Raw genomic sequence first — 14914 nt, forward strand, 5'->3', positions numbered from 1 at the left:
AACTTATAAATAACTACTTCTATGTAGGCAAGAGGCTATTCATACATGTATATATTTTGAATACAATTTTTTTTTTTTACTTGTTGTCTAATTCTAAAAGGAAATATAAAGAACCGTGTCTCTTTTGGGGAGCCGTTATGGATATGGCATATGGTATCAGACATTAATCGTTATACAAGTAACAGCTTTTCAAAAAGCTTGCCTGACGTAATCAATTAATATCTGTGAGAGAAGTGATAAACCTCTTGAGCAATCCTTTTTCGTGCTGTCTTTTTATTTGAGAACCTTGTAAAAATATTTAATTATTTAACTTGTAAAGGAACGATGTCTTTGCTGCATAAGTGGCGTAGCATCGATTTTGAAAGTGGGGGAGGGGGGGGGGGGCAGCCAGTGATAATTTTTTACTTAATACCTGAAAAAGTTGACAAGCAAAAATAAAATTCAGATTTCCTATATAGTATAAGTAAGGTTGGGGAAAAAAAGGGCAGCCCCCACCTCCCACCGTTGCTATATGCTCCTGTGCATTCTGAAGAGTTGTTAGCAGAATGGTTAATGCATGTGGGTTTTCTGCCAATCGCAACTCCTCGGTCCCACTCCCCGGGTCTCATCAAGGGAAGGAGACCACAAATGTTTTGTTAATTTATACGCCATGACACCCCCCCCCCCCTTTCACAAACTTTGAAATAAAAGCATGGATGATGTATATAGACCTTTTTTCTGTGGAATATGGAGTTACATTTATTCTATGTAATGATATTATCTAAAATATACTACTTTTAACTCCGTTTTTACTATGAACAGGAAATGTATGAATTTTTAACATCCGATGATGTCGATACTTTCGAGTTTGTTTTTCGACATCTGACGAAAAGACCCGAGATGATGCGATTGACTTTTCCGCAAGTAGATCTATTGATCTACCCCTGGATCTACATTTAAAACTACACCTTTTCTGAAAGCTGTTGTCAAATCATTCATATTGTGAAGTTAATGTGAACATTTTACAGAATGGATATAACTAAATGCATATGTTGTGGGAAAGCATGAAGTAAACAGTAGTAGTTTGTGTTCATTGATCTTGAAACGTGGGTACTATAATTTTTTGAGGATGAAATAGGTTAAACCATCATTTAGGCCTTTGTGGAAAAGAAATTTAAGCTTTCGCACAGGTAATTTCTTAATTTCCTCAGATCGTCTTGAACCTGGTTGAACTGCATCGATCGTTTGTGGTAATTGGACTAGTCCATTAAAATATGTAATAAACCAACAGAGGGGAAACGAAATAATTTCATTTGTTTTGCATGTCCATATTCTGATACATACGATTCATATATTGTTTTAAGGATTAAGATATAGGTTGTAGATAGAATTTCTAAAACAAAGGAAGATGGAGGTTACAATAACAAACTTTATTTAATTCCATGGAAGTTAGCACCCCCATTCATACAATAGAACAATCCCAAGAAAAGGCGCGAAGATAGCTTACTCGAGCGATTCACCCCTTTTTTTTTAGAACATAAAGGGACTGATCCAGTAGTATAGAAATGCAAAAAAAAAGATATACGGACACTTTGGAACGGTAAATCACATGGAATAATCTGTTTCATGCAAACAGAGTAAACAAAGTAAATACATGTACTGCATTATTTTGAATCAGTAAAAAACATTGTTTCCCTGACGAAAAGTTTCTTTTAAAATGCAGATAAGATTTCCATTTAAATCAGCTTGCACAAAATCTAGCTGTCTGCGTATGATCTATTAGTTTAGGATCAAGCAATTATCAATCCTTATTACAGCCTCACGCCGTATCGTCAGGCAATCATACATTACAAAGGCGGATCCAGGGGGGTTTGGGAAAACCCTCCCCACTCATTAATTTTTATTTTTTACAAGTGTTATTTTATCATTTTTTGACATCGGTAATTAAGACTCTAATAAACATGAACCCTTTGTTGGTACAACTGTGAAATATACATCAACTACGTAACAGGAAATCACTTTCCGCATGAACGCACACAACACACAGGTAATCAACAGAGAGAGTGCCTCGGAGATCAGGTAGTCTATGCACCTAGTGAAGTCAAAGATCACAGTACAATGTAGTTAGGTACCAACAACAGAAAACTGCATAGTTACTGTGCTACTCAGTAATATTCTTTTGCTGATAAAATGCATAGAGGATATTCAATGTTTTGTAGTTGAATATGGAATTTATTTCACGAGTGGGACAGGATTTTTTTATTTTTTCACGAGTGCGAAAATATCAAAAAATCCTGTCTCACGGGTGAAATAAACTCCATAATTCGACTACAAAACATTGAATTTTCTGTTTATTACATTTTTAAAAAAATTCTTTGATTTTTCCTTTCTCTGTGTATTTTTGTAATACAGTCATAGACTCGGGACGTCATAGTTGAGCGGTTGAGACGTCATTGCAATTTGAGGTGAAAACACTGTTAACATGGATTTAGCAACATATGTTTGGTAATTTTAATAGTTTTATCCGTTGTCAAAATGGTTTATTTATTTCCATTTATTATACGGTATACCTAATGTGTATCAACCAATTTTACTGTTGAATTTACGCTATCACGTGACGTCGTGATCCGATTTTCCGGATCACCAACATGTTGTTTTCTGCTCTCTGAAACTGATGACGTAGTACACAGAAATATGACGTTATTTTTCTTGCTCGTTAAAAAGTCCTTTGTTATTATGCTTTGTTTTTTGGATAAATGTTATGCAATTGATCTCTAAAGTTTTCTTTTGCTATATTTTGCTAGTTATGAGGGGGTATATAATAAATTTATCATTAAAACGGTAACTTGATCCGAAGAGCCGTATCACGTCTCGTTGACAGGCGCGGATCATCAGATCAAACTCGACGCTTCGCGTCTCGTTAGATCTGATGATCCGCGCCTGTCAACTCGACGTGATACGACCCTTCGGATCAAGTTACTGTTATAATAATATATATTTATCTTATATTAGGTAAAGGGAGATTTTCTTTACAGCAATCTTCGTTATGGGAAGGGAAATCGAGAGTTTTCCCGCACTTCTGATATCCGTCACACTGTGACAGGATATCATTTTGATATCCTTTCACAGTGTGACAGGATATCATTTTTATTCAATGAATAAATTACAGTATTTCACGGGTAAAAATGTTATAAATGTTTTTAAACTATGAATAAACTATTATTCAGAGGTTTTTTTTAACGTTTTAAAAATTAAATTAGTATATTTATTTTTTACAAAACCAGGTTGGCTTAGCAAACACCTCTAGTTTTGACACATTCTCCAGTTTTTTGTATTTTTTTTCTTCAGTTTGAAATTTCATTTATTGTACACGTGTGTTTATATTCCAAATCATATTGACCGTATTGTTGTGAGATGTGTTGTATTTGTATTGTTTCATTATGTATATAATTATAATTAGTAACATTAAGTTTCCAGAGTGGTCAATATGTTAAGTCATTTTTTCTAGAACATTGACTTGAACTTTATTCATGTCCAGAACTTTCCAGGAATATCATGTACTTACAACTTCTAGAATATTCTAGATTTATATTACTGTATACCTGGTAAATATCCTGTCAAAAATTATTTATTTTGCTTTGAAGACAGCCTAGAATTAAAATGATTCAACTATTTCACCTTTAAATATCTTGACAGGCTTTCCTTGAATGGACGCTTTGAAAATTGTGAAAGAAATTTCTTTGATGCTACATGTAAATTTTGTTTGCGGCCGATTTGATGCTTTGCATCAATTTAACTTGTTTATTACTGTAAATAAATTATTGTTAAGTTTAAACTGTGTGATTGATCTTTGCTGGCATTTAGGGCTATTCTGACCCATAACAGTATATACTCTAGTAAGTTGAAAAGTACAAGTTAGGGATTCTGAAAAGAATTCAATTTTAAAGTTTTTTAGTGTTTAAAAATTTTGCACATTAGTTGTACCTTGGAAGTTTGCTTGACAGACTAAATTAACATTGTAGATGCCTTTAAAGTAAAGACAACTTGAAGTCAACTTCTTGTATTCCTAAAATTGTCAGATATAACAATCTTCGAAAGCAAACAGTTTAAAGTCTTGTGTTAAAGTTTAATTAGATTTAAAACATTTATTAAAAATTTGTGTTGATCGGTCTTTGAAAAAGCCTCAAAAAGTATCCCCAAAGTGCTGGAAAATGCCCCAATTAGAACCATTTAAAACAAAATTTTCTCGGGGGAGGCCCCCCGAACCCCCGTCTATGGGAGGGGGACATCCCCTCCCACGCTCTCCCCATTCGGACCTCAAAACCCCCAACATGAACTTCAGGATCCGCCACTGTACATTTCATTCAAATATATAATCACCAAAGTTTTATTTATCTATTTATCTTAATATAAGTTAAAACATAAAAGTTAGGATCAAGGGGTAAAAAATCATAGCATGCTTTGTAAACATCTTGCCACTGGTAAGGCAAATAAAAATTTTAAAAAGTGCTACATTTTCTCAATTAAAAATTATGAGGAATTATAACATTTTCCTCAAAAAGTATGTCAAACTTCATGGTGAAGGTAATAGGGTAAAATTTAGAGTGCATTTTGAAAGGGCTTGTCACAGGTAATACCCACAAATATATGAAAGCCCTATCTTTTCTCTTTCAAAAGTTATGATCAATATAAAGTAATATCAAAATTTCCTGAAAAGTAGGTCAAACTTTAAGGACAAGGTAATGGGGTCAAAATTTATAGCTAGCTTACTGGAAAAGGTCTTGTCAAAAATTATGAACACGTAAAATACGAAAGCCTTACTCTTCTCATTTAAAAAAAAAACTATATATGGCTATTTGGTTTAAGTTTTTGTGACGGGCGGACAGAATAACAGAGGAATAGAAAAAAAATAAGTCTATAAGAAAATAGAAATATAAATCTAAATAATTCAACAGCAAAAAGTTTCAAAAAATATTAAACCAAAGAAAAGAAATATTACAAATTCATGTACTTAAAAAAGTGTCTTGTTTATATTATTATTGTACTACGAAGTGGTCAAAAAGTTCGCAAACTATCTCTATATCTACAAAACCATCATTCAGAATAGAATAAACTACGGTACACACTTAGCCAAACACAAGGTCTATAAAAAGCCATATGCTGAATAAAGTTTCTCTCCTTGTTTGTGACGTCACAATGTGAAAATGACGTCACTATTAAGGTCACTTGTGACGAAACATGTTTGCCTCATAGGCTCTATTCAAGCGACCGAACTTCCTGTTTTCAAAACGAGGCTCGGCGTACATACCAACCGCAGAAGCAGCATGGCGTCAATGGCTGTTGAGAGAAAGTTGAGTTCGGTGTCCCATTGCTGTGTTCCGCTGTGCAATGGAGACAGTAGACAAGATTTTACACTTTCTTTCCATCGCTTCCCAAAAGATGCAACCCTTCGTAAGAAGTGGATTGTCAAACTAAGGAGAGACAAAGGGCCCGACTTCCAAGTAAGTTTATTCAAGGTCAGCGAGTACTTATGCTAGGGAGTAGGACTTTTAACTGGCCGAGTGGCGACTTTTTAATTTATAGGCAAATTAAAACTCATAATTTTTTAAGAGGTGTATATTGTTTAATAAATATTATCTTAATTATTATTTTCAATTTAACACAGACTACGCTTGCAGTTAATCCGAGATTCCTCGATAGTCTAACTCTGACTCACTCGGTCTAGACTAACTCGGGGCCTGAACAGCCACAATAAGTTTGTATGAGGTCTTAAAGGTTATGAAAGACCTTCCAAAGATCTCTAGATACAGTCTGTTTACAAGATATTTAACAAAATATTAAGCTTGAGCCTTTGATTTTATAACACTGAACAGTTAAAGTAACCCGATGTTTCAAAGGGGGGGGGGGTATTTTCTGGTATGCAGTTTTCATTTTAAATTCATTGTTCTTAACGTGATGATGACGCAAGGTAAAGCAGAACCAGATTGGTTGCGTAGAGCCAACTTTGTGAAAGATATCATATAAAAATCTCGGAAAATGTCTGATAAGCATATAGCAGAATTTAATTATAAATTATTTCATAAATTATTAAATAATAACCTGAGTGTGAGCAAGTGGAATCCAAATGTACAAAAATTTAGTGCTAACTGTGGAGAAGTAGAAAATATTATACATCTCTTATTTAGCTGTAATGACTCAAATTTTATATGGCACAAAATAAGTACAATTTTAGGTTTCAAAATAAGTTGGAAGCATATTGTAAGAGGTTTTTATGAAAACAAAGACTTAACCAACGGTTTGAATACATTGATATCTTACATTGCGTTAAAAATTTTCAAATATAAGATGAAGTGACAGATACAACTTGTAACAAAGATTCCCTGTTTAATTTTGTTAAATCATCTTTAAATACATATCAGTCTATTGCAGAATTTTCTTATGAAAATGTACAGATTCACAAATTGCTAAAAAAAATTGTCTTAATTTGTATAAAATGTAAATATATGTTACCAGCAGGTCCACAAAACCAGTTGTGGAGTCTGTGTGTTAGCATGAGGGCATTATGGACTCTTGAAAGTGTGGAAGGTGGCCTATCATGCTAACATAGGAACATACTATATTCTTTTATAATTCCATTAAACAAGTATTTACACATTTGTTTTTCATATGTTTTCTATTATTATCATGATTATAAGTATAATTATCATTTTTAATAATTGTCTCAAATCGATTATAGCTTTTCTTCTTTCTTTATTCTATGTAAAAAGAAACAGTTTATCTGTGTATGTATTATATATAGCTTTTCTTTTTTCTTTATTCGTTGTGAAAAAAATCATCAAAATTTTAATGTCAATATTTTTCTTTTTCCTTTATTCTGTGTGAAAAGAATCATCAAATGTCAATGTGTAATGTAGTATATATGTGTGTTATTTATATCATTGTTTGTTATCAATAAAAGACATATATTAAAAAAAACTTTGTGAAAGAGATGATGAGAGATGGACTTTTACAGAGTGTAGACTCTAATTTGTGCCAGACAACTCTTTAAAATATTGTGTCATCATCTCAGTAATACCCAGGTATGTATTTTATTATCATTGTAGATATCCGTACTTTTTATGCCGTAAACCTCACTGTTGAATGACGCGGACGTCATTCTGCAACCAGGGGGAGGTTGTAGTAGTGTATATAATATGGGTATATAATAAATAAGTGTTTTAAATTTAATGTAAATAAATTAAACTACCATAATACATAAATATATAAAAAGCTTGATCCGCTCCTTTATATCCTTAGCCCTTTACATGTACACCTGTATATAGATAATTAGTTACCTTAGGGCAGTTCAAAGGTTTTGGAGTGTTATTAGTTCTTATTGGTAGTTTGGTTGTCAAGTTGATTTTCATTGGTTTTATTCTTATGGTCATTGGTTTTACCGCCAAAATATTCATTCTTTGTCTTGTTGAGAGATGACCAAGACTGTATTTTTATGGACTCCATGATTATGACTTTTTGGACTGACAAATTCCATTTTCTGGTAAGTACTAACTTTCTTTATTACTAATTGTCAAGTAATATGTCTATTTCATAGATTTGCATTTATTAAAGATCCCAATTTCACTTTATATTAATTGAATGAATGACCACGAGAGAAAGATGTTATTTTTATGATTGGAATTATTGATTATAAAGATCAGTAATGTATTATATTATAAGTTTAAATTGTTATATTCAAGTTCACCATGTATATTTTATGACCCAGATATTTGGTTACTTTGTTCAAAGTGAACAGATGATTTGATTTTAAAGGAATATATATTTTAATGTATACTGTATTAAATTACAGAGTCCATATAATGTCATTTTCAACTATTACCGCCATATCATTGTGGAAGCCTTTTCCCACAGAATGGTGAGGAATTATTTGTTTTAATTAGTATTATTTTTTATGCCTTTATATGGGAGAAAATATGTAATGTTCATATACTGACTATAAGAGTTATCTCCCTTAATTGAGAGTAAATGTACATATATGCATATCATCTATAATATATCATTATGAATATGTTACTTGAGAGCTTCATGTATGGATGATGTGGTATGATTGAATTGATGTGCTATTATATTGTTGTTTTATTATATTTCAGGGCTGTTAACATTTGTAATTCGTATATGCTCACTGTGTCGAATAAATATATAACCTGAACCCTGACATAGGAGTACGTGTTGTTCTTCATCACCACCCCCTGTTACACCTGTATAGTATTTGTATTATAAGATAAAAATAATATTTTGTGTGGAATTTATTAAGAAAAACTAACAACATTATGTTTGTGTGTTGGGGTAGGTGGGTCCTTAATAGACATTTCCAGTATAGCGAGTTTGAACTCAGACTTTGACTTTGCCTGCTGATAACATAGAGGTGTATTGTGAAAGGTTGAAAATTCTTACTAGACATTTGTTTGTCAAATTGCAATATAAAGTGTAAAAGTTTTAAACACATTGAATGACTAATCTTCATTAAATTAGATAGGGGTAATATAAATTTACCTTTGAGTGTTAATAAGATAATCTATTCAACATGGAAATAGACTTTTGATATGCATTCCCTAAGTATCCTTTTATCCATGTACGAGTTCGAGTTCAGGAACTCTGGAAATGTCTACTAGCAAGCTTTGCTTCCTTTCACCTTTTTGTACCCTCACCCAAATGTTGTGTTTCAAGTTGTTAACCGTATTTTTTGCCAATAAGGATTTTTTTTATTCCAGATTACAGACTCTACTTTTGTATGCTCCAGAGATTTCTCAGCCACGGTGTGATACAAATACTTTGTATTTTGTATAAGGTATTGGTATAGATACTCTCTCATGCTATTAGTTTAAGTATGGAAGGAGCCAGTTTTATTTCGAACGACGAATTAAATTCGGGCTCAGAATTCCAGAATTTACAATCAGTAATGGTGGCCAAAGGAAATAAAACGCGGTCCGCTAAGAAATCCTCCAGCAAAGCTAACGAGAAAATGGAACAATTAGAAAACAGAGTCAACGAAAGGTTAGACACTATGATGAATTTTCTAAGAGAAAGTATTGAAACTTTGTCCAGCAGTGTTTTAGAGAATACAGCTTCTCATAATGTGCACGAGACAAACGCGTCTCATAATTCGTTAGCAGATCAGGATACCGGTGGTTTATTCACGCGGAGACCTGAGCCCATGGTATCAAATGTAGACGATTCATCTGGAATGCGTCCGATTATACCTTTGAAAAGTGAAGTCCAAATTGAAGGGACATTAAGTGTGCTTGAAATGGACGATATGATATCATTAGCTCCAAGTGTCAGAGAAGTACGTTAACTATTGGGTGATAACGAATCCTCAGTTCAAGAGGAATCTATTACTGCCCATGATTTTGATAATAATCAACATAAGTTGGACAGCAACAACAACAATAGATTTCAGAAATGATCAATAAAAGTGATGAGCATACAAAAACTCTAACTGATATTTTTGGCAATGTTTCGTCCTCTGAGGAAGAAAAAACTGGATTAGTTTTAGACAAAACACAAGAGGAGATCTTGAAAAAGTCATGGAGAATTACTGATCCTGAACGCTTGTCTGCTTACAGAAATGAATATAGACAATGTTTCCCTGTTCATCCAAACTCGGCAGCATTTCTAGATGACATTTTAGAACCAATGTTATGAAAAAAACATGGAAATAAAACCAAAGGTTGGGGGAAAAGTAAACATTTAATTTCCCAGCCGTACAAAAGTATTGAAACTTTGGCATATCAGGAACAGATGGCTGCCCGTATGGGTATTATTTCATTAAGCTACATGCAGCAAGCTTTAGGAACGTTGTTAGATTCTATAACTTGTCAAGATGCGGACACAGTTCAAGCAATTAAAGACATTTTCTCCATGTCTACCAAGGCACTAGATCAAATGGGGAGAGCAGGGGCTTTTCACCATCTAATAAGAAGGAAAACTGCAGCACAAGACTCTGGATTATATACCTTGAAGGATATTCATAGCAAAATTATTTGCCTGCCTCTTTCAGAAGACGGCGTCTTTGGCAAGAAATTAGAAGAGAAACTAAAAGAAAGGAAAGAGCAGAAAGATTCTCTTAAGGATTTACTTCCAGAATGGAATGAAAAAAATTCAAAAACACAAATTTTCAGAAAATTCTACTGAAAACTCTGGAAATTTAAAAAAACCCAGAACTACTACTGTTTTGAATAACAGTTACAGAACAATTACTCAGAGACCCAATTTCTCAAGGCGGTCTTATGACTACAAACCAAGAGAGGACAATTCGAGAAACACGTCTACATCTGCTACAGTAGTCAGATTTGGTTCCTTTCGGATCCCAAAGAAATCTAATAAATGACTGCAGATTAGAACAGGTAACAAAAATTGCAATGCTTCCCGAGATACCAGTTTGGGGTCGTCTCAAACATTTTGTACAAAACTGGATTCTTGTAACTCAAGACAGTTGGGTATTATCAATAATCAACGAGGGTTACAAACTAGAATTTCTTCAAAAACCCCAGTTTTTAGGGGTGAAGAAAACAACAATCCCTCAAATACAAAAACATTGTTTGTTAAAAGAAGTAGAAGATTTATTAGAAAAAAAATGCAATAGAACCTGTCTCAAATCAGGAGAGTCAAACAGGTTTTTACAGTACATTTTCCTTGTCCCCAAAAAGGGTGGCAAAATGAGACCCATCATAAATTTGATACCCCTCAACCAGTATCTCAAGAAGCAACATTTCAAAATGGACACTTTAAGCAAAGTGTTGAATCTAGTGAAACCAAACGATTGGGCAATTTCAATCGATTTAACAGATGCATATCTACACATTCCAATATTTTCAAAACATCGAAAATTTCTAAGATTTTGTGTAGAAAACCAGTGTTATCAATGAAAAAACAACGTGTTTCGGCCCAACATCAGCACCTCGAGTTTTCACCAAAATGGTGTCTGTAGTAGCAGCATATTTGAGAACACACATTATTCGTCTAGTAGTTTACCTAGACGATTGGTTAATAGTAAACCAATCAAAAGAAATTTTATATCAAGATCGACAGAAGTGTCTAAATCTATTGGTTTCACTAGGTTTCATAATAAACAAAGAGAAGTCTTGTCTAGAACCCACTCAGGAAATTGTATACCTTTGTTTTTATTCAGACAAAAAATAGTACTTCAATCTCAAGACAGTTTGATAAAATTGGTACAATCAACCGAAATGTTAATGCAGGGTCAGAAAACAGCCAAAGATTTTCTACAATGGTTGGGAATAGTAGCCTCATGCATAGATCTTATTCAAAATGCTCGTCTTTACATGAGACCTGCTCGGTTACATCTACTAAGTTTTTGGAAACCAAGCTTTCTAGATTTGGAGATAATAGTCCCTGTTACACCACATCTAATACAACACCTACAATGGTGGTTATATTCAGTGAACATTTCCAGGGGCAGATCTTTGCAACTGAAAGAAATTGGGGTGACCATAACCACAGATGCATCCTTGACAGGGTGGGGGTCACCTAAACAATCAAATAGTTCAGGGACATTGGGACAGTTGTCACAAAGGTCTTCATATCAACTGTCTATAGATGGAAGCAGTGTTTTTAACTCTGAAACATTTTCAAAAACAAGTACAAAACAGAACAGTTTTGATCAGATGCGACAATACGACAGTAGTTCAATACATCAGCAAACAGGGAGGAACCAAATCTCCACGTCTTTGTTATCAGACATGGGATTTGTGGAACTGGGCAATAGGTCACAATATCAAGTTGAAAGCTGCTTACATAGCAGGAAAATCAAATATTCTTGCAGACCATTTGAGCAGGGTCAAGATCAAACAAACAGAATGGATGTTGAACAGACAAATTGTTCAGAAAATTTTTCTGTTATGGGGTCAACCTCTGATAGACATGTTTGCATCTATTCACAATTGTCAAACACAGATCTTTTTCACTTGGTTTCCTCACAGCCAAGCATATGCATTGGATGCCCTGACGATATCTTGGGAGGGAATTTTTCTGTATGCTTACCCTCCAATTTGTCTTATTCCCAAAGTTCTTCAGTACATCAGACAGTTCAATTGTCAAGTAATTCTGATAGCTCCCTGTTGGCCACGGAGACCTTGGTACACAGATCTACTTCAGCTTCTAATCTCAATACCAAAAAGACTTCCAAACATTCCAAATTTACTTCAGCAACCAAACACAAAAATTTATCATCCAAATCCAGAAGTATTTCAACTAACTGCATGGCTTCTATCGACAGAGGTTTCAAAAAGAAAGGGTTTTCTAAAGACACTAGAACCCTTTTGGCAGCAAGTTAGCGAACAGGAACACAAAAAGATTATTCCTGTAAATTCAAACAATTCAGTAGCTGGTGTAGATCAAGGGAAATTGATCCCTATTCAGCCTCTTTAGTTGAAGTAGCAAGTTTTTTGACAGATCTGTATACCAAAGGTCTTCAGTATAGAACTATTGCAGGTTACAGGTCAATGCTGTCTTCAGTACTACCTCCAGTAGATAATGTTTCTGTAAGACAAATCCTTACATTATCAGACTCATCAAAGGAGTCTTTAATTCCAGACCACCAAAAGTTAGACTAGTCCCAGAGTGGGATTTACCAAGGGTTCTTGATATGTTGCAAGTTGCTCCTTTTGAACCTATAAAAAATGCATCATTGAAACATTTGACATACAAAACTGTTTTTCTGATAGCTATTACTACTTCCAGGAGATGCAGTGATCTACAATCTCTAAGACTAGGGGAAAGCTTTGTAAATGTTCAGAAAAAAGGAGTAACTTTCATCAGAGAAGGTTTGGCGAAACAAGATAGACCCAACCATTTTGGAGAAAAAATATTTGTTCCCACATTTTCAGGAAATAAGTTATTGGATCCAAAAAGATCTTTGTTTTTTATTTGAAGAAAACAGAAACTCATAGAAAAAAAAATGAAAACAGATTGCAATAAATTATTTCTGAGTTTACTTGAGCCACATCAAGCTGTGACATCTCAGTGAAAGGACATAGTACAAGAGCAATAGGTCCTTCTTGGGCTTTATTAAATGGTGCATCAATAAAGTCAATTTTAGATTCTGCAGATTGGAGTCAAGAATCTACTTTTTGCAATTTCTATCTGACAGATGTAGATGACAGCATACCAGTTCTAAAATGTTCTGTAAATAATTAATTATTTCAATATATGTTTACTGTGTAAATAGACTTTGTTGTTAGAGATGTGATCATCTTAGGCGAGTTGCAATTGAGAACATTAAATTTTGTTGTATATAGTTTCCAATCACTCAATATGTGTACATAGTATTTGGTGGACGGCATAACTAATGACAGATGAAAACTGCTGTTCTTGAAATTTTATTTTATGAGGTAAGAAATTTTTTCTTTTCCTCCATCCATTTCAGATTGCTTTTGAATCTGATTTATCCTAATGTATATTTATGACTGGTAAGTATAACGAACGAAATAAAATTGGAAAATTTGTTATCAAGTTTCATTTTTATGAGTGAGTTATACTTACCAGTCAACTTTCCCACCTTCCACCCCTAAGAAAAATTTTATTTTTGGAAGGTGTATTTTCATGTAGGTTGGGAACGTTCTGTCGCAAAAAAGTTCACATAATTCAAATTTTAAATATATTTCTTAATATAGTATTGATAAAAAAATCTTTCATTGTTCACGTTTTATTATTGTTGTCAATAAGTGGGTGTCAGTGTGACAGGGGCTTATGTCACGGTGTACTACCCTACACCCGTTAAATTGTAAAAACAACATGCCTGCGGATTGGGCAGTTGGGGGTTAGTCTATAATTATCTCGTTTGAGAAAACCTAAAGTTCCATATCCACTGTGTTTTTATAAGATAACACTGTTTCGTACCTATTCAAAGGCTAATAATTATATCTACTAGATCTCAGCATTTCATCTCCTGCACTTTTTGATATGCATTTTCCGACAATTTTTGTTATTATTTCGGAATCCGACATTTTCATTTTCATTTCCGACATTATTTTTTTTCTTCACATTTTTGGATTTATTTTTAAAGATACCTATATCGCACTTTATGGTTAAGATATATAACAAAGATGGAAATTGATTCCTTACAGGGTATTGTATATATGCATCAATTTATATAATATTATTTATGACGGAAGTATGATTTTTTATCATTGCCGAAAAAATACTGACATGAATTTGACAGATGTCGGAGATGAAAACTTTAAAAATGTAAAAACTCGGAAATGAAAAGTTAATTTATTATTATTATTTTTTTTTTGAAAATACCGGAAATGAAATGCAGCCCATTTAATATTACTCCAGGACAAGGTAAATGTGCATTAATTGGGGAAATCAAACTAAGTCGATAGATTGCTGGATTTATAAATTCCTTTATTATTCATATTTAATATACATGCTCATATAAAATCTACGTGCATTAATTATATACATGTATTTATACTTATGTCTCTCGGTTCCAATAAAAATTCGAACATTTTATACGCCCGTCCTAAATGGATTTTTTGGCGGGGGAGGGGGGGGGGCGTAGAAAATCACGCGGATATGTGTAAAAAAATTCAAAATATAAAAGAATACCGGTATTGTACATATATATTTTACGGGAGGATTTCTGTCGTCTATACTAATTCTGGTTCAACCGTGAGCTTTCCTCTTATTGTTGAACCAAGATTCTTTAAAACCTCAAGACACAAACACGAGTTATAATTTTGTAGTTTTATATAAGGAATTAGCATGGAATAAACTTTTACATGAGCTTGGGAACTATCAGCACCGAGGGTCTGATTCCAACTGACTATAATTTTTACAACAAAACATACATACTGAACAAAGACAGAGTAAAATAAAAGAATTAACAAAGGGTATATAGAAATCGAGTATC

At 33.4% G+C, this 14914-nt stretch overlaps 1 pseudogene; it reads left to right on the forward strand.

Annotated features, from left to right (window-relative positions):
* The first annotated feature begins 8863 nt into the window (after positions 1-8863).
* Positions 8864-10366, forward strand: LOC134263031 (uncharacterized; annotated as a pseudogene).
* The last annotated feature ends 4548 nt before the right edge of the window (positions 10367-14914 follow it).

Source organism: Saccostrea cucullata, unplaced genomic scaffold, assembly GCF_032062105.1.
Source record: "Saccostrea cucullata isolate Sc308-1 unplaced genomic scaffold, CSIRO_AGI_Scuc_v1 ctg11634, whole genome shotgun sequence".
Lineage (NCBI taxonomy): Eukaryota > Metazoa > Mollusca > Bivalvia > Ostreida > Ostreidae > Saccostrea > Saccostrea cuccullata.